Source organism: Lagopus leucura, unplaced genomic scaffold, assembly GCF_019238085.1.
Source record: "Lagopus leucura isolate 7727_CA_CO unplaced genomic scaffold, USGS_WTPT01 Super-Scaffold_100002, whole genome shotgun sequence".
In the NCBI taxonomy this organism is placed as follows: Eukaryota; Metazoa; Chordata; class Aves; order Galliformes; family Phasianidae; genus Lagopus; species Lagopus leucura.
The window spans coordinates 6,773,928-6,795,461 of record NW_024962263.1 but is presented as its reverse complement, the minus strand read 5'-3'; the positions used below and the strand labels follow the sequence as shown (position 1 = coordinate 6,795,461).

The 21,534-nt window shown below is 42.0% G+C and overlaps 1 long non-coding RNA gene across 3 annotated transcripts in view; it reads left to right on the top strand.

Moving 5' to 3' along the window:
* The window catches only part of LOC122178641, a 121,002-nt gene that overhangs the window by 21,373 nt on the left and 78,095 nt on the right, over nt 1-21,534 (top strand). The gene's annotated exons all lie outside the window — the stretch shown is intronic.

Genomic DNA, 21,534 nt, shown 5'->3' with positions numbered 1-21,534 from the left:
AAATTAGAGTACTGCAATAAGTTCTACGGTGTGGCCTTTGTAGTTTTCTCTAAGAGCTTGGACAGGTACAATCTGGCAGGTTTTGCTGTGATCTTCTAGAGGAAAAAAACAAACAATAGAACAACAGTGGGGATTTATGCAGTATTTCTATTGGTATAGGTGTTCTGGATTCAAAGCTGTTGATTCATGTGAAGTAAGACCTCTGTTTTAGAGCTGGTTCAAACACGCAAACCCAGACTTGGCTGCCAGAGGTACACGTATCATGGTGTGGCCAATGCAAGCTGGATCAGAGCAGCTTCAAGGTGCAGCCCAACCACAGAACAGCAATTAAATCAACAGGTGCCAGCCACAGGGCTGAGTGGCACAGGAATGTGGTGTGGGCTGGACAGAAGGAGAGTGGTCTGGCTCAGAGCCCCCACCGTGGGGCGTTTGGCAGCTTGTCTGTTGGGTGAGTCTGCTTAGCCTTCTGGCCTGGGTGCTCAGTAAAGTCAGCTCTGAGTCAGGGTACAAGTGTTTCCTTAATGGAGAGCTTTTTGGGTTAGGAAATCAAACCAAGTCGACCTTGTGAATTTATATCCCAGCTTGCAAGCAGTCACATAACACGTAGTACATAGAATGGCACAAAGGTACCAGCCTGGCAGTGACTGTGCAGTGCTCTGCACAAAGCACAAGCCGTGTTTCCCAGAAGCACCAGCTCTTCCATAAGCCAACCCAGCTTTCTTGCAAAGCACCTGCAGTGTACCTTTTGGGGGGCTGCTTCTTCAAACCTGTAAGACTTGGCTTTGATAGAGCTTTTTAGTAGTAGTCTGGCAAGCGTCTGCTGCTTCTCTTCCTTTGCCCAATGAGAATTTATTTATGCACATTCCCAGCACTTCTTCAGAAAACAAGGTTTATCCACTGGTTTTGCAAAACACAAGCTTCTGCCTTATGTCCTCTTCCCTGTCTCAGTGTTCTCCTCGTGTTCTGCAAGGACTGTATCTAGAGCTAGGAAAACGATTTGGCTTGTCCTACCTTCAGTACATTCATCCTTGAAATAGCCCTGTGGGTAGGGAACTCTTATATCTCTAGCAGTTGTGCAACTCATCACATAGGAACTGTGACAGAGCTGAGACTCAAACCTGTATTTCTCCAGGGCAGAGATGGGCTCCATGCATGGAAGTGGCTGCTTGTCAGTCCTTGCTTGCTGTTCTTGCTGAAGTTGCCAGTGGCCATTCTGAGAGAAAAAAATGCTCACTTTTTTGAAAGCCCTGCTCACAGTCATGCTCTGAACATGCAGTTCAAAGTACATTTTCTTGCTTAGCATATCTCCCTCCTGACTTTTCAGAGGCTGTGTTAATAGTATTATTTCTCATCAAACGTTCATCCATACATCATTTTTGCCAGCTGAAGCATGAGTAGGCTGCACAGTTCTATTCACCAAACAAGTGTTCCTTTCAGTTGCTGCCTGGACTCTGCGATCGTGTTGTTAGCAGCTGGCTGTTTGGGTTGTGTTTTTGTTAAGTGGAGATCCTATTTATAGGTGGCAGAACACATGCATGTCCTTGTCTGTGCTACTGCAGATCCTGGTTAATCTCTTCTGTTACAAAAGCCTAGCCAACCAGTTAGCATGCTCTATATTAAAATTAGCGTGGGAGAGCCTTAGAGGGCTTTTTCTTCCTCCCCCTCTTTCCATCGCTATCTCGAAGCTTTGGAGCAGACTGATAGCACAGAGACAGGCTGCTTGTCTGAAAGCTAGGGGCAAATATTTCCCTTGCAGCTGGTCTCTTCCAGGTTATGGATCTGTGGCAGTGATGTCCAACACAAAATTTCATTAGTTATGACACGTTTCTGTGGCAAAGGAGCTGATTTTAAATGAGGTGTTTAATAAGTGTGCGTAGCTCCCCAGGCTTTACCCAGAGGAGGGCAGAGTTAGGTTCTGTTTGCTTCTTGAAAATCAGACAGCAGGCAAGGTATCTGTGGTGACAGGAGGCTGGCAGCTGTCTCATTGCTGCTCAAGGGCTGAGGGAGTAGAAGGTGTTGGTTAACACCCAGCAGAGGAAAACTGATCTGTATCTGCACGCTTGGCACTGTTGGTGAGATGGGGAGTACGACCTGGTGCCTTCAGGCACTCGAGCGGTCTGTGGCACTGTGCTATTTAGAGGGGCTGCTTGCTTGTGTCACTTCTGTTGCTGGTTGTGCTTAAAATTATTATTCCAGCACAGCACCAGATAAAGTAATTAATCATAAAATTGAAAGCAAAGTTAAAGAGAAAAATAAATCACTACAGCATAATTCTATATACTAAACAGGTTGTTGGGTTTTTTTGTTTGTGGGTTTTTTGTTTGTTTGTTTGTTTGTTTGTTTCCCCTTAGTTGCTCTAGCAGCTCTGCCATTTTAGGAAGTAGGAGATTTTGTGGGAGAGAGCACGAAACCAGGCCCTCCTTTCTGTACTTGTCTCTTCTAGGGTTCATGCAGTTCTGGGCTATTTTTCTGTCCTTATGTTCAGGAAGGAATTCCCTCAATTTCACATATCTTTCTTTGCTGCTCTCTTCCTGACTCATGCTGTTATTTGTTTCACATGTAGGAAGGAAGTACGGTCTCCCAGTGCACCAGGCCCTGGGAGCTGCTTTGCTTTTATAGTTGTACCATAATTCTTGTTCAGCACTTTCTACGCCGCTGGTCACAGTATTTTCAAGGACTGTTGCAATATTTTAGGAATCCCAGACGAAAGGATGCCTTTGGTGACCATAAATCTTACTGAATGCCAAGTCCCTGGCCTTTTCAAAATCTGTTTCTAGACTTGTCCTCTGCATAGCCTGAAACTGGGACAAGTGTGGCTTCTCTACCACTTGTGCACAAGCATGATCTGCACAGAGAATCAAATGTGAGTGAGTGTGTGGGAGGGATGGAACATGTCTGGGTCTTTCACTATCATGGCTAGCATATAAGCGTGGGCCAAACAGCTGAGCATCGCTCCAGACTGTGCTAGAAGTGCAGCCATGGGGTCATAGCTGAAGAAGTTGTAACATGGGCTGCACACTTGGCGTTTAGAGGGCTTTTAATATGTCCTACACCAATCTTGCAGGTTAGCCAGTCAGTATTTACTAAACAGGGAGTGCTGTGCAGTTGCATCAGCCTATACTGGCAAATCTTTAGAGACCACATTCTGAATGGACAAACTGTAGATGCTGAAGGAGTTCCTTGGTATAACCTTGAAGTCTCTGCCCTCGATGGAGGCAAGCTCCAAGTCTTTCCTTTGCACAAGTGATAATTTGATTTGTGACTCTAAAATAGCGGGTTATGTCTCTGGGTATTCATCTCTAAGTACATGAGAGAAATTCCTGTTTGGGAAGAGATCTGCTTTTGTTTGTGAACTGGGTACGAATTAGCTGGATAATTTGTAAATGTGCAAATGTACTTTGCTTGCCTGACTCAAAATGATTTCATCCACAAATACTTAAGATGACAAGAGGGGAAAAAAAAAAAAAGTTGGCAGTGTTTCAATGTGTGCTTTAGAAAATGACTCATTCCTGCAAGGATTGTCGGGGGTATTTCTCAGGGTACTTTTCTGATCTCCCTGGTGAGCCATGTGTACAGGGCACATGTAGGTGTGAAGTGTCCTCTCCAGTATGTTGTCCAGGAACTGCCTTCCCTTTGAGAAGAATGACTGTAATGACTGTGTTTTCCCACCAGAAGATTCTCCCTCTGTCTACAACTGCAACGTGCTCAGTCCTTGAACTTGAAATGAGCTTTTTAAGGAGCTTTCTAAGGAAGAAGCATTTCCAAACTGTTACCCAAATCTTACATAAATCAGTGCCTGGATGAAAGGCTAGCGTCCTCAGCCAAAAGATATTGCTGAGTAATGTGCCTTAATAGAGAGAAGGAGAAAGATTTCTGTCTGGCTGTCCTGCTGGTGAGAACAGTGCTGCAGACTGCTCAGACAGAAAGCACATGGGCATTTTGGGAATACCTGGTGAGCTAACAATGCTCTGGTAAGAGGACAAAGGAAAGAAGTGTGCTGCAAAGAATGGCGTCCAGAAAAATCCAATTATTTTCCAATCTCAGAGCCTGGCTGTTACAAACAGGACGTGAAGACAGGAAACAAACTGTTAGAGCTGTGGAATCACTTTTTTCTGTGTTTAAAGTGTTGTTATTTCTGACACGTGCATCACACAAGTGTCTAGGAACAATGTGATGGTTCACATTGTTTTACATTCATGGGTATGTCTCTATTTTAATGCCATGTGTCTGGAAAAAAAAAAGACAGATGCTGCTCTGTATTGTGCAGAATATAGAACAACCTGGTTTATCTGTCCTTTTCTTCTCAACCTGTCCTTTTTTGTATAGTTCACTGCTATTGAGAGTTTGGAAATAGGTTCAATATGTGCCTGTGCTAGGAGAATTGTGTAAGCTTTAAGATGTTTTGGCCACTGCTTTATGATGGGTATAAATAGGTATGTACTTCTGTGGATACTGTGTAATGTCAGTCTGCATTACCTGAGCATTACCTATGAAGATCACATTCATATACCTGGGATATGATCAGCACTGACCAGAAAGATATTGCTGGCAAAGGATGCAGAACAACAGCAAAGCTCTGGTGATTTTTGCAGGGCTCCACGTCAGCCTGTTACAGATGATGGGGAAGAGCTGAGCAGATACTTTACATCTCTCTGTAAACTCTCCCTGTTCTGTCAGAAAAGCAACTCATTTAAATAAAAACATAAATATAAGGGATGCAATTAAATCATGCCATTCACAAGGAAGGTCCAGAGACTGACTCTGGGCGCCTGTCTGGTTGTGATAGATTCTCAAGGCTTTGAAGCATATACATGTCTGGAAAAGTGATTCATGAACTTCTGAAGGTCTGAGATGATTTCTGAAGGATGTTGGAAATGTAAGTAAGAGAGGCAAGATGCTTGTTGTAGGGGCTTAAATCTACTATGCAGGAGTACAGCAGCTGTTAGAAAATGCTGAGGTTTGTGAAATGTAAAAAGTTGACAGTTATGTGTCTGGGTTTTTTCCTATCTTTAGATCTTGAAGATGAAGTAATACTGTAGGGTCTTTGGCATTCAGTGCCAAGATAGTTCTGCCTTCTCTGTATCAGAACCAGAACCTGTGGAACCTGGCTTTGGTTAGTGTTGGGGTTTAACCTGGCAGGCAGGTAAGTACTGCACAGCCAGTGGGGTGAGGGAGAAAATCAGAAAAAAAACAGCAACCACTCAAGAAAATAGAATTTGTGGATTGGAATAAAAGCTATTTACTAAGGCAGAAGAAACAGATAGGAAAAAAAATAATTACAAAATGAGTGAGTGAGTGACACAGAGTGCAGTTGCTCACCACTGATGCCCAGTCAGTCCCCAAGCAGGAGCTGCTCCCCACCTCTCTGGCCAACTCCCCCCATTTTTATAGTTCTTTCACACACTGTCTACAGCATGGGATATCCCTTGGGGCAGTTGGTGTCAGCTATCCTGATTCTGTCCTCTCCTAGTTTCTTGTGCCTCCCAAGTCCCTCGCTGGCAGGGCAGTATGAGAAGCTGAAGTGTCCTTGGCTCTGTACAGCCACTGCCCAGCAACAACTGAAACATCCATGTGTTATCAACATTGGTTTCCTCCCAAAAGCAAAATATAGCACCATACTAGACACTATAACTAAAAAAAAACAACTCTGTTCCATCTGAAACCAGGACAGTCTGTTGGTTGTTAATATATTACCTCCCCCCAAGCCCACTCAGTCCTGGTGGAGTTGCTCCTGCTAGGAGCTGTTCAAGCTGCTTTCACTTGCTTTCATGTGTTGTACCACTGTCCTTTTTAATTTCACACATCTGAATGTAGGTCTAGTTTTTCTCCAAAAAAAACTTCTGCAGGTTTTTTAGACTTCCCAGTTCTTCCAGAGATCTCTTAGTTGCTTGAGTACGACTTACCTTAGAGCCACGAGGAAGTGGGGCCTACTCTGTATTCCCAGTTCTTTGTGGACAAATGGTAGGGAAACAGGTTGTGCTAAGGTTTTCAGAGCCAGTCTCTTCTGGAAGCATAAAAATATTCAGAATGGAGTATGGAATACAACATCTGAATGTTTTTCCTTGTTTTAGTTTACTTACCACTATTGAGCGCTCTTTAGAATTAGAGATTACTGGCAAGTGCCAAGATGAATGGCTTACCTTCTTGCCCACATTGGTTTATCTGTAAGCAGTGTTTGGTTCCGTGCTGCAGGAGGATCCCTTTACTCTGGTAGGCATGCAGGCAGCACTTAGCAAAAAGTATGCAGCCCAAATCAGAAGTGGGGGATGACAGGCTACAAATATGCTTAAGCAGACTAAATCAAACTGTGGCTTGTAAGATGTACATATATGCAGATTTTCAGAAATGCACTTTCTTTGGGAAGGGCTTGAAAACAGAAGATGTGTTTGTGGCAAAGTGTTTGAGAAGTGGAGTGTGGAAAATGAGGGTTAATTATCCGGGGAAATGAGGGTTGCATGTTTAGTGCTGCAAGCATGGAATGGTCCGAAATCTCCCACCTTGCAACAGTAAGTAGGCTCCCCAGTTCTCCTGTCTCCCTTGCAGGGAGAAACAGAGCTGGCTCCTGTAGAGCTGGTCACAGAGGGGTTGCATGGGCAGCTTGTTTGTTCCTCGGGACCCAAGGAAACTAGGCTTGGATGGCTGATGACACTGATGGAGCAGGACGCAGAAACAGCTGGATGGTGGCAGTTCACTCTGCCCATCAAGGTGGGCTTGTGTTATTTTTCGCTCTCTCCACGCTGGGCTAGCAACAAGCGATTCTTTCCCCAGCTAAGTGACATCCTATTGGGAGGTTGGGTTGAAATTTGGAAATCAATAGGAGCTTTTTTTGCCGTTATTCCATTCTACTGCCCTTGAATCTCTATCAGGTGGCTGGTATTGCTGAACCATCCCTGGAGTAACAGGAGGGCAAACGTTCTGTGAGGTTTGTGCTTGCTCAAACAGCTGAATTAAACGGACAGGTGGCTGCACGCTGACAGAATGGGATGATGGTAGTGTTCGGATCTCCTTGGTAGGCTCATGTCTCCGGCCGTGTGGCAGTCATTACAGAAAATAGCTAGCCGGGGGACCGCCTGCCTGTGCAGCGTGTCCCGGGTTGAGCACCTTCAGCCGGCTGGAGCCGGGGAGCGGGAGGGGAAGGCGGGAGCAGAAAGCCGCCGGCAGTGGCGGGGTGCGGCCGCCAGGGGGCGCGGTGCTGCCGCTGCGCCACTACCTGAGGCACTCCCGAGCCCGGCGCTGAGGGGCAGAACGAGGCTGTGGTGGTGCTCCTCGCTTTTCACTCCCCCCCCCCCATCTTTCTGTCTTTCTTTTTTAACTTAAAAGCTCTCCGATGAGAAGGATCCCAGGACTCTCCGAGTAGCCCGTTCTGTGTAATTACATCTACTGTTGGAAAGGTTTTTCCCTGGGTAATTAACTAAACCCTCTTTACCACAAGCCACGTTAATGGTACTACGTGAATAAAGAAAGTTGCAAAATCTTCACTTTATTCAAAAAGCCACCAAAAACCCCTTCTGTTTCTTGGGAACATACCTCTCCTCACTTCCTTCTGACTAAACAAGCAATTGTTTTAACCTTCCCTTTTTATTATTGTTTTCTAAACCCTTTCAGCCTCTCTGCCCCTTTTTGTATTCCTTCTGATTCATCTACATGTTTCGCAGTTTGCCTCACCGCAGTGGATACGAGTACCACACAGTTGCCACCATGGCACGTAGTGATTATATCTCCTCTGAATGCCTGCAGCACGTGCTTATGAAATCATTGGGAGCTTTGCTACATTTATGATAGCTTAGTTCTTTCAGGCTGGCATCCTTACAGCAACATCTTAAATTGGAGGAAAAATAGCAGAGCTTTTATCCTTAGATGAAACCTGTTCCTCAGTCACCTTATTTCAAGTAACTATCCTAATAAAATTAAAGTGAGTCTATATCCCTCATGTGCTGCGAAGTGTTGCTTAGGGCTTGAGCAGGGCTTGCACCGTGCAATTAGTCTCTAGTGTTAAAAAATAAAAAAATACAAAAATCTAGATATGTGTATTTTTTTCCTTCTACACTGATTTAGTTTTCAAAAAGATTTCTCACAGCAAAGCTTACAACAGTGTGTACCGTTCACATGGCACTTGTATGTTTTGAATGGCAGAAAGCTCTGTTGCTCGGAGTCAGCACATTTCTTCTTGCCTGCCTTGCAGGTCTGCCTTGCCTTGCAGAGAGGCAGTGGGTAGGGTATTATTGGGGTTGTAATTGGAATTCAGGATGGTCTGACAAGGCATTGCTGCTATTTATAAAGACTTTATAAAGATATAAAGACTGGATGTTGTGTTGAGGGACATGGTTTAGTGGGAGCTATTGGTAATAGGTGAACGGTTGGACTGGATGTTCTTTTAGGTCTCTTCCAACCTTGGTGATTCTATGATTCTATTTTTTATAGACTGAACAACTAGTCTGCAAATCTGTTGACATGCCAGGACCTGGACGGGGAAGCCCACAGATATAGAATCATAGAATCACCACGGCTGGAAAAGACCTCTAAGATCATCCAGTGCAGTCGTCCACCTATCACCAATATTTCCCACTAAACCATGTCCCTCAGTACAACATCTAAACGTTCCTTCAACACCTCCAGGGACTGTGACTCCACCACCTCCCCAGGCAGCCCATTCCAATGCTTGACCACTCTCTTGCAGAAGTAGCACTTCCTAATGTCCATTTCCTGAATTTCCCCTGGTACAACTTGAGGCCATTCCCTGTAGTCCTGTTGCTTGCTATGAATGATAATCCATCACTTCTCCTGCTTCTAGCTGCCCTTCGAGGCTCTCTCTGCATGGGAAGGTGTGCCTCATTTGCTAGCTGCTCCCTTCAGCTCCGGCTGAACCTTGTGAGCCCTGGGAAGCTCTTATAGAAGTGCAGTCTGAAAGGACGTTGTCAACCAACTTCCTCTGAAACCAGAGAAAATAGAAGATAGGCAGCCAGTTGCAGCCCAACATACAGCTCCCAGATGGAGTTAAAAGCTTCATGGAACAATTGAAAATGGACTTTTATGAGCTGCCCTCACAGTGTGTAATTGGTATGTTTTCTTCTGAGTCTTATGGTTGTGTGAACATTACAGCAGACATGGCACAAACTGACATGCACAATTGATCCTGCCTTGTCTCCACGTGCACTTAAGAGATCACGCAGGAACAAGCACTTATGTTGTAATTGTGCTATGGGTTTTATGCTGGCGTTTTAGGCTGCTTCTGCCACTTCTGTTGTCCCTGCTGTTCTGGTCTGTAGGATGGGACTGTAGAGTGAGATCTGTGAGCCTGAAATAAGTCTTACACAAGAGGGTGCAGGCAGCATCTCTGATTGTCTTTGACTGAAAAACTGTGGAGTACCCTTCAGGCTGCTCTTCATGTTCACTACTTTTTCCTCTAAGCTAGATTTGATATATCTGTATGCATCTTAGTGTTTTGTTTAGTTTGTCCTCTTGCCACACATTAAGCCCTGTGTTGACATTTTTAGCATCCTAGTCATTTCTGTAGTTATTTCTTTTTTCTGTTGGCATATTGGTATGCAGCCCACCGGGCACAACATTTAATCTTCAATTTTATGTGCAGCTTTTTTTTAGTTCTAGTTAAGCAACATATCTGCCTGTTACATTCTCACTGCGTAACATCTTTTACCTTGTGCTTCATTCTGAGTTTCAGTAACTTATTTAAGCAAATAACAATTGCTTCACCAGGGAAATGGCTTGTTATTACTTTTGTGTTTTGTAAAACTTGCATAGAACTTGCTATATAAAGGTGCTGCTATAGATAAATAATGCTGCTCAGGGGAAGAATGGGAAAGAAGGGAGCCTACACAATTGCTGTAAATGTTCGTGTATTTTCTGGTGGCTGTTATCTTTTTTCATACCCCACAGATTTTTCCTATGCTCTGGAGTCTTTTCGTGACCACGTCTGAGAGAGGTTGTGGGGAATCCAAGGGAAGCAAGATGGTGAAGGCAGAGAAGATGTTTCTTATCTTTGATAACTTTTCCATACTTTGTTGTACTCCTACAGACTCTTTCAACTTTCTGCTGTTCCCTCCCTGTTCATCTAAGTCACACACATTGGTCTGTCAGTTGGGGACCTCTTCCAGAGCCTGAAGTGACAGGACAAGAGGCAAAAGTGAGGAAGGATAGATTTAGACTGGATATAAGGAATACATTTTTCATAGTGAGGTTGTGAGACGCTGGAACTGGTTGCCTAGAGAAGCTGTGGATGCCCCATCATTGGAAGTGTTCAAAGTCAGGTTGAATGCTGAGCCTTGGCAAACCTGACAGTTAACGTCGCATTATCAGTGGTTAATGTGATACAAGCAGCCCTGCTAAGCACAGATCATGAGTGTGAAAGTTACACAAAGACTAGATCATCTGCACAGAAGAGCAGTACTTGAGCAGAGAGCAGTCTCAAATATCAAACTAGCATCCTAGCCACTCTTCTCTCTTTAATTTCATCAGTAATGTTTTTATAATAGGTGTGAGCAGCCCATGAATGTTTTCATTTTAAAAACCAGAATTTTTTGAATTCTCTGAGAAGGACCTCATTGCTATCACACTAAATATTTTTTAAACTGCTTTTGCGAGCTTTAAGTACCTTATTCTGATATGACATCATGAATTTGTTAGAACTCTGAATGATTTCTTAGTGTATAACTTCGAATGCATTAGCATGAACTTGTATTTTCCAGTTAGAAATGGTTTTTCTTTTGAACCTTGTCTGTTCTCCATTTCTGAAATGACAGCAGGTGCTCTAATTGCTCACTGTATACTTAGCCCTGTTGCACTCTGACTTGCGATGTGAGTACCTACAGATATGTCAAGCTGCTCATCTTTCAACAGCCTTAGTTAGATGGTCTCTTGGTGTTCTGCCCCTAAAGATGAGCCCTGAGATAATCTCATCATCTATTAAATTTGTGTTTCGGTTTTAATTTTGATAAGCTGCAGTTCTCTGGGCGGTGCAGTTGAATATACTGAACTTTATAGAGTGTGAGATTACCTATTGATGACACATCAAAGTAAAAGAATAGTAATAATTGTCCCTCCTGACACGTTCCTATTTTTCTCCTTTTGCAGGGTTTTTGTAGACAAATGTTACATGTTTGTTACAACTTAGTTGTCCCAACAGAAGCTTTAAATACCTTCTGGAATGGCTTTGCTATGTCTCAGCTTTTTTTTTTAATAATATTATCACTATATGGGAACACAGATATCATGAAGGGTAACAACAGCTAGTAGTTAGTTCTGAGCATTTGCAAAGAAAATTTCAAATTTCCTTCTAAGACTCCGACTTCCCAATTTCTGTTAGCTCTCCAAAACATTAAAAAACAAACCAAAGCAGACAAAAAAACAACAGAAGAACTTGTTCCAAGTAATGAAAATCTGTAATCTACATTGGACCGGAGACTTTGAACAACTATTAAGCCAAGTAATTACAGAAAATATGGAGATGAAGTTTATCTCACTTGAACTCTGAAATGAGATTGGAGGATTGCACAAATGCTAAGCTGGAAGGAACTTCTCAATCTTGTAGTCCAATCCACACACAAAGCAGGGCCAGCTCCAACAGGTTGCCCAGGACCATGTCCAGTTTGTTCTAGGTATCTCTAGGGATGAAGACTCCACTACTTCTCTCAGCTACCTGTCCCAGATTTTAACTACCCTCAGTATATACACACACACATATATACATAATTTTTATATATGATATATGTTATATATATAGTTTATATTGGTAATATATTATATAAAGATATATCTCTCTATATATATTTTAAAGAAAGCTATTTTCTTGTTTTCCGATGCAACCTTCTATATTTCAGTTTGTGCCTATTGCCCTGTCCATTGGCACAGCTGAGAGGAGCCTGGCTCCCTCTTCATTCTTTCAGATCATGTATTTATAAATATTGATAAAGTAGCACCTGGGCCATCTCTTTTCCAGGCTGGACATTCATGGGGCATCCATAACCTCTCTGGGCAGCTGTTCCAGCACCTCCCCTCTCTCCTAGTAAGGAACTGAAGAGCAGTGCTGCTTAGTAAGTGAGATAGTGGAAGACGTGTATCGAAGACACATGGTTTGACTATGTTTATTTCTGCAATTCATTGCCAATTTTGAGATAAAGCTGCTGGGATTGCTGTGATGATAAATGATTTTACTACAGGTGTATGCATTCAGCTTATGATTCTTGCACATGTATATGGACAGTGTATTAAATATTTTGTGTTTTGATTTTTTTTTTTCTTTCTAAAAGAGCAGTGTCTAATTAGAAGATGTAATTATTTTGCTTCTACTGAAAGCAGTCAGGTTTCCAATGTATTGCTCGTTGTTTTTTTTTTTTTCCTTTTTTTTTTTTCCCCTCAATAATTATTAGAATGTTTCCTGGCATTCATCAACACTTCTCAATTACTAGGAAGAATGTGATTAGTCATTCACTTCCTTATGCTTCCTACCAGACATACAGAGATCATTGCAGGCAAGTTGAAATAAGCCTTTTCAAATTTTCAAAATGTGCTGCAACTAGTGGAAATTTGGGGGAAGCACCAGTTCAAACAGTCTATCAACAGATTGCAGTACAAAAGGCAACTTAGTGTCTGACTGTAGCTGAGAATCTGATGACTAACAGTGGATGAGTTATCTGTGAGGAAGGATTTCTGTCACTGAAGTAAATAAAAATCTGTTGAAGTGGCTCACGGAGTTCAAGTCCAGCCTGAATACATCTGAAAGCAACTTGAGAAAGCAGAGCTCAAGTGTCAAAAGACCCAAATTCTGAGTCAGACCTCGAGAGCTGACTGTCCTGTGTTTGCACTGGGATTTATTTGAGTTTGCTATATTCAATCAGAATTCATATACAGAAAAGTTCATTCGGGCCAAAAAGAGTTGGTAAGCCAAATAGATAAGTGCAAAAATGCAGAGATGAGAATTTTCCTCTTTATCCTGCAAATGCAGAACATCTGTATGTCTTGCATGAACCGAACTTGTGTTAGGCTTTCAGAAATAGTTGCGGTCTAATTTCCCTGCACTGTACCCATTTGCTCAGTTTTTAAAATGAGAGCTTAGCCCTTCACTGCAGCCTGTAGGGAAGAAAACACCTTCTCAAGCAATTCATCAGCAAAAGCTTGAATCCACACTGCTTTACAAACTTGTGTCATCCCTGCAATGAAAGCATCGCCAGCAGTCAAAGAGCAGCAGCCAAGTGTGTTGAACGTGCTGCCCCATGAGGAGGGCAGGAGCATTCTGGGCAAGAAATTTGTGGAAGTGCGTGGCTTGATTTCTTCTGAAAGAATGAGGTGATCCTTTTGTGTCCACAGAGGAAAGTAATGGTTTTCTCTTCTTCCTCTGCAGTCTCCTTTTCTAGAAACAAGTTCTAAATAGCATAGTGCAGTATCATAATGGACATTCAAGATCCACATCTGTTGCTATAGGATATAACCACTTGTTTATTAAAAAAAAAAAAAAAAGCAAGCCTTACATAGTCATTTAATCATTATATTATTACTGAAAGTTTGGACACCCATTTTAATATGGTAATCAACTACCACGTTTCACCCTATGATATAGGAAATGTGTGCTAAAACGCACGTACATCTGGCTCAACAAAGGCTTCCAAGTGAAATAAGTCATAGGATTTCTTTTAAGTTGGATGTGAACTCTTTTCTCCCTCTCCATTCCCTCTATTCTAAAGTTCTGGAAACCTGATTGCTGGTTTGGAACATCAATAAAGTGAAGTCTCTTCACCACTTCTATTTTTTATGCTTTATTTTGAGCTGCTGCTACTTAAATAAAGGAGTATTTTTTTCTGAATGCTTCCTGAAGACCCATTTTCTCCCAGCTGAATATGAGTTGACATTAACTTGCTGACCAGCAATAGCTCTTCTGTTTGTTTGTTTGACTAGCTCCTCCTTACTAGTGTTTGATTATATGATGTCATTAGGTGCTGGAGGTAAAACCTGCCATTGTAGTGGAAGTGGAAACAACCAGAGGAGAGAGTGTCTGTCCTCACCTGGTAACTGACTGACTAGGGAGGTACTTGAGCCTGCTTCAGGCTATGAGGCTTCGACTCAGCTTGTTGAAGGCATTTGGCCAACGACAGCCTCACACCTGCACTGTGAAGGATGGCCGTGGAGACTCGGCGCAGCAGCAGCGGGACATGTAGGTTCCTTGTTTAGTCCTGTTGTAGATGAAGCATGTTATTTTTCTTAGCCTGCTTCCTTTAGAGTTCAGTCTTCTGCCTTTTTATTCCTGACGATAAAGGAAGTTAAGTGTTTTACATACTGCAAGAGTCCTAGAAGTAGATCCGAGTGAATTTCCATATGGGGGAGTTCTGAAGAAGTGGGTCCTGTGGGCCATGAGGGGGGAAGGTAATGCTGTGTTGGCCACGATTCCAGTCCGTGGAGGAATGGCTGTTGCTGGAGGGCTGCCTATCGGACACAGTGAACTTATAATCTGTTTGTAGTGGCAAAAGTAAAATAAGCTGTGGCAAATTCCATGTTTGGCTTATTGCAGTACCTCAGTCTGAGATGATTATAGAGTTTGGAAAGGACAGGGATGAAAACCTGTCACAGAAAACCTAATTCAAAAGAAAGCAGAGAGCAGTTCAGCACCTTTTCTTCTCTCTGGTGCTTCAGCTGCTGAAAGCACCGTGCCCTTATTCACCCAGCGTGCTGTGAGGAAGGTCCTATCACAGCAACCTCATTAAAAAGTTATTGGTTACAGTTCTGTGTTAGGTTCAATTGGGGGGTAATAAACACTACTGAAATAATCCCGCATTACTTATTTTCAGATCACTCTGGTATTGATGCATTCCCTTGCATGTTCTCTGCTCGTGACCTATTTTTGATGAGTTTCACATCTGCTTTAGCAGCTCTTTGACAACCAGAAAACAGAGCTGTTTACTGAGTTCACAGCTGCTGCTAATATTGATGCAACTAGCCAGAAATGACTGTTTTCTTGGTTAGCTCATCCTGTTGAATGAACCTCTCGGCAGGGTTTGTTGCAAGTTTGTTTCAATTGGAACGCTCTCAAAAGTCCCCACATCTGTGAAATTCTTGTACTTCAGCCTTCCTAGAAACCCAGAAACGTATACACCCCTGCTAATTCCAGTAATTTTCTTATATTTCCCATGGCTTGGCTGCACTGGCTTTTCACAGATAGGGAAAGCATGACAGCTTGTTATAAATGGGACAAAATTCCTCTTGTCGTTAGTGAATACTAATGCTACTGACAGCTTCACACTTAACACGGTCTTTAAGGATACAAGACTCCTGATCTAGCTTAAGGACACTGCTTCATGTTTTATATTAACGTGTTTTTTTTTATGGTACCAAAGGAGATAACCAATGTACCTTAGTTTTCATACTGTCTTTGTATGAAGATAAGAGTTAAACTGTTGGGAATGTAAATTAGTGTTTCAGTGATGTGTTTCCTTGCCTCACCTTTGGTGTACTCGGTGACTGGTTTGTTCACAGTGCGTGATTTCTCAGTGAGGCTGCATTCTTAAAGGCTGAATGCCTGGCTGTGCTGAGCGATTGGAGTGTTTATGGACACTTTGATGCTCTTACACTTACTCCTCTATGGATTAGTTACTTGTAAAACACTTGTTCCTACAAATCAAAGAGATTTTCAGACCTCTGGGGTTTAGGTGGAAGAAGTTGCAGCTGTGTGAAGTCCGAACACAGCTTTTTGTTTTGCCTTTAGGCATTGATTAATAGCCTAGTACTGCAGGGTGTCTGTGCACGCTGCTGGAAGCTGAGAGAGATTCCAGGCTTTGCGAAGCTTGAGCACGTTGCTTCAGGTCCAGCTCTGAGGGCTTGTGTCTGGGGGCCATCCTTCCTGTAGTTGTGATACTGTTTGGCGGTGTGAGCGATAATTGCACATGCTTTTTATAGTTGTAATTCTCAAACCTTTCCTTGGATCTCAAAAAGCATTTCAGCTTTCCTGTATCCTTATGGGATAATTGTTGCGGGCTACACATAACCTGAATTACAGATGTGGAAACAAAGGCACGAAGAGTATAAAAGATACACTGGAGTCATTCCAGTGTGAAAGACACAAAATTAGGTGAAAAGCTTTTTGATTCCTACCTGTGTCGTACTCTTTCAGCACGTTTCATGTTTCATTCAGCTTGGGAGCTTCTAGTGTCACAGTACTTCACAGGTAGCTTTCATTTCTTAATGGCTTTGAACCATTTGTTTTTAAGTTCACTTCCAGCTATTGATGAAGCTTATCTTGAATTTCCTTTAGTCCACATTAAAGCTTGGTGGTGTTGACTGCTGAAGTACTCTGTGATCTGTCTCTGCTTATTCTTACAATGGAAAATGTGCTGGCCTTTGCTTTCATTTTGCCAACTACAGCCAAAAGGAGACACTAGAACACTTGTTTGAGCTGTTCTTAGATAGACTAAAACATTTAATTGCAAAAATGATTTTCAGTTTGCATTGTTTCACTCTAGAAGAAAAGTGTTGTGTAGTAACTTAAAAGCGTTCATTGTGACAAATAACTGCATTTATAATACCATGCATATTTGTACCACGACAGCAAGGGAAGACACAGACAAGGTGAGTCCCCACCATAGGAAGTTCTGTTCCAAAGAAACTATAATCTTACCAGAATGCCTTTTAAACAAATTTTGATACCTAAAAGTTCCATATCTAAGTTTCTTTCTGTGCTGTGGAGAACAGCAAGTCTATCTAGAATTCTTTGTATTCCACCTGTCTCAAATACTTGTCTTAGAAAATGAAGTCTTGTTCTTATGGGATCTCTGTTTCATTGGTTCATTGTAAGAGGATCCCAGCTGAATAGCTGATGTTAAGCTTAGAAGTTTTAGTTGTCTGTCCAACTAATCTGTCCAACACAAATCTGTCCAACACGAATCCCACCTGAGTTTGAGGCAAAACATAAACATGGTAGAAGAAATATGTTGTGAGTGGGTGGTGTGGAGCTGAAAGTGGGCAGAAGTGTCTTACGTTTTGGTTATACGAGTCTCAGAATTCTTGTCTTATTGTGAAGTATGAAGAACGAGAAATTAATCCAGTCAAGATAGCTGTTTGTGGACCTTCTCTGTGGCAAGAGTGTTTGCCAACATATCACTGGTCCAGCATCTGCAAGGATCATCTGAGCTTTCTGCGTTGAGTCATCCTGCATCAAAACACAGCTTTGAGGCTGTAGGGATGGCAGATTTTCATCATGGCAGCTCTACTCAACTGACTCCTAGCCACACAGATGTTAGCAGCATTTCATATAGATAGGAGAGTGTTGTTAATGGTTTCATAGGACCTTGCTGCTGTATCATTTCCCACCTGCATACGGCAGTGTATTAACTGGTAAGCTGACACCTGAGGACTTGACCTGTATGCATTAATTAAGTCCCTACGTGTTTGTCGGAGGTGTCCATGGAACAGTGCAGGAAGAGCAAATGCTATGATAGAGCAATCGTCTCCTTCCATGGAGAAATTCTGTCACACAATGGCAGAGACTGGAAGGGACCACTAGAAATGGCCCAGTCCGGCCCTGCTGCTCAGAGTTGCCCTGAGCAGATTGCCAAACATTTAAAATGAGTTCCAGCAAAACTTGGAGGAAGGAAGCAAAGCACTAGCTTGCAGTAAGGCTGGGAATTTAGTGGCAAAAATGCTGAATTTCTATGGCACAGTACAAATCAGCAGATTCTACAGATTGGAATAGGGGAATCCTTCCATCCCCAACTGAGATAAATGAGGTAGTTCACACCTTTCAAAACTGCAATTTAAGGCAGCCTGAAAAGTGATGGAGAGAGCACTCTGTCAGCATATGCTCAGTGCATGTTCTCAATTTGATCTGTACATGTGAGAACAAGACAATTGTCTTATTTTTCAGATGCATGCCGGATTTCTCCAGTACAGTTCTGTGGCAATGGGTGAATTCCACAGAAAAGCTTGACAGCCGCAGAACATAAAGTCTGGAACATGGATAAACTGGTTAGGATAAAATAGAAACCAGCAAAAACCTCTGCCAAAATCTGAAGTGAAATGAATAGAGGTTCAAAACAAGTTCATTCAGTACGCCTGGCTCCTTGTTTCCATCATTTAGGAATAATTACATTTTTGTCACTAACATTGTTTTTAAATGTCAATAGAAACCAGACAACTAGATTTGTAAACCCTGCCCTGTCATATTGAATGTATTAGGTTTTCCAATAGCAGTCTCTTTTAAGTAAGGGTGAAGAAGCATTAGAAGCTCGCTAACTCACAAGTGTGAGGAAGCTATTGAAATAGCTTGTTAGGCTCTATGACAAGCAAGCTGAAATATAATAGGCCCAGTGCTTTGTGAAGGAGCTGGCAAGTTGTGGTTAAGGGAGGACAGTGCCCGAGAGTTTGGAGGCCGGATGATTTGTGCAAAGGGGATGTTGGAAGGTTCACTGCAAACCAAACAAACGGGGCTACCCACAGGGACAGAGTTAAGCTGAGACCAAAATGCTTCCTTTTCTTAGCTTCTAAACATTAGTTTAGAGTTTGTCTATCCGAAAATGGTCTTTTCACGTAGTATTTCTTTCTTTCTGTACCAATGGCCGAGGAGATGTTTTCTGTTACCTAATTCACTTACATTTGTTCCGAACCAAATTTTCCTTGTCCTTTTAAATGGTGAGACTGCGGTCTTTCTGCTAATCCAGAACAGCATGTGATTCTTTTCTTGCAATCTTAGATATGATCTGTTAACTGTCCAACTCTACTATTTCTGTTCTTGTCCTGCTTTGATACTCTGCTTAAATAGGCTTCCTTCTTTGCACCTATCATTTACTTTGTCAGAAGATTCTGATGTCTTCTACTAGAGCAGCTTTGGGTACCTGGGAAATGGAAGCTAGCTTCTGGCAACACAGATCCCTACTGACAAATGAGGCATTTTCCATATCCTTAGGTAAACCACTGTGGATGACTAACAACAGGACAGATACATTGATAAAGGTTTGCCCCTAGCATTTACAGCTTTGTAGGCAAATTTGAGGATGCAAGTTGTATTGCCAGATGCAGTGGGACTTCTGTGTCTCCTGAAGGCCTCCTTGAACTGTAGCTCAGAAGTGTGGAACTAGTCTTATTTATTCACACCAGCTGAGGACTGAGAGCTCCCCAGGAATTTTCCTTAAAATAAACCAAAAAACAACAACGCTGTCTTCAATGGAGAGATGCGTTGTAAGGAAAATGTAAGTCTACAGGGACAGCTTGGACCTATATTAATCCCTGTATTCAGTTTCTGGCATTTAACAGTATATAATTCTTGGATGTGTCAAAATGCAACAGCTTAAGTTATCTACCATTTAAGACCTCAATATGTATGCTCAGGGCCTCTAGAACCATCATTAGCATATGTCATCTCACAAAATATTCTCTCAAAAAGTACATCAGGAAACTGTTAGATCTAAGGAGTTGTTATAGCTGTTGATGGCTAACTAGAGAATATTACATTATGCTAACTCAATGCTTCCCAAAGGATAGGAATTTTTTATGCTTATTTCCTTTTTCACAGAGATGACAGATATGGGATATGTAAAGCAGTAGAGAATAGGGAAGCAGGAACGTTTTCAAAATCAGTAGTTTGAAATCCGAGTTTTCAAATACCTTCTTAAATTACATGTTCTCTCTTTCTTTTACATAGCGTAGCTGGCTGCAAAGGAATCATCTTTCCTGTTTACGCTGTAGATTACCAGTGTCCATTACTGACCTTTCTGAGTCATCCCATGTCAACATAAAATTACTGCTACACCGTATCCACGTCACCAGGCCTTCACCAAAGAAAGGTTAGCCCAAACTCTCTCTGCGAGCACTGTGTCTCTGAGGCACTGCCAATTCTTCCTGTACTTCCATCATTCCTGAGCAATTCAGAAGGGCCCAACTCTTTCCAGTCCTACCAACACATTCCGAGCTGAGTCAGGGGGGACACAGAGCCTTCATGTAACCCTGCTGATGTGCAGAAACATCACCATCTATGAACAACACAGTCCACAGATCTTTATGCAAAAAAAAAAAAAAAACTAACACCAACACAGTAAGACATGAAAGCAGCTTTGTCACCAGCATGTATGGGAACCAATCTGATCTGCCTGCTTTATTGCACCACACAAAGTCTGAAGAATGAAAGGGATTTAGTTATCAAAAAACAACCACCAGAAGAACCTCAAAACAAACAAAAATGTAAAAACTAAAATGGGATGTGCTTTGTCTGAAATTAAGGCAGTATGATGTATGCTTGTTATACAAACCTATGTTCCTCTGAAGTCACATCTTGTAGAATGTAGGGAACCACCTTGTGCAGTAAGTAATACATGGCCACAGAGCAACCCCGGCATCGATCTCTTGTCTTCACTTTCACGTGCACCATATTTCTTTGCATACTCTTGTCTTAACAAGGACTTCAGAGCTTGTTGTGCTGCTTCACTGTATGCTGGTGGACTGGACCAGAGTCTCAACTTTAGAAACCGCATTGCTGAACTTGCAAAGCATCATTCTCTCCCATTTCATGGTTCATATTTTGCTACTGAGCCATTAGCTTTTCTGTAATTGCAGTTCTGCTGTGGTAAGTTAAAGTTGTGAAAATCTAGAACTATCCCTATCTTCCTGTTTTCACATGATGAATTTCTCAGGGCCTCTTTGAGAGTTGTGTAGATGGATAGTGAAGCAGACTCAGAACAGCATCTTATTTGCTGTTTGCATTGTAATCACTGTATGCCCTTCACAAATGGTGTAATCCTCATTTTACTGTTATTCTCCTGGAACAGATTTTAGAGTCAGAGAAAACTCCTGCATAGCTAACCTTGGTAGTATCCAATGTGTCCAGCAGATGCCAAGTGAAACGTTCTGAAATAAAACATCTTTAGCTAGATCTTTTCCAATACAGCAAGTAAAGTATATGAATATGTTACGATAGCAAATGCATACTGTGCAAACCTCGTGATGGTTTCTAGCCTCTAAAAATGCAGGTGGTGAATGTTAGTGCTGAGGTGAATAATTCGAGAAGGAAGGAATTTAAAACTGAAGGTATCCTAAATTCATGTTGCTTAGTACAGGTGCCTTAATTTTCATTGGATTTTTTTTTTTTTTTTTTTTTTTTGAACACTTTCTTTCACTTTTTACTGTTGCTCATCTGAGGGGAGAATAAAGTTTTGAAAACTCAGGAAAGCATCTGGTAGCTCTGTGGAACTTTCCCTAGCTCTATTTGGAGCATAATTTTTAGTCTTAAAATACACACATAGGAAGAAAACTTTTTTCCAGGAGGTAGGTTGCACTTAATCAGTGATACTGCATGTGTTCGTGTCAATTACTCAAAGAAAATACAAAAAATATTTTAACTGTTAATGGTACCCAAGTGCAATGTAAATAAAGGATTCCTCTCTAAAACCTGCAGAGGTATTTCTCTCAGCAGGGTTAAGTGAATTCATTTATTTTCCTTTAAAGTCACAAAAGTAGTATCCAGGCTCTTTTCTTATCTTTTTTCAGGGGACTATTTTAAGATTTCTCTTCTCTTCTCTTCTCTTCTCTTCTCTTCTCTTCTCTTCTCTT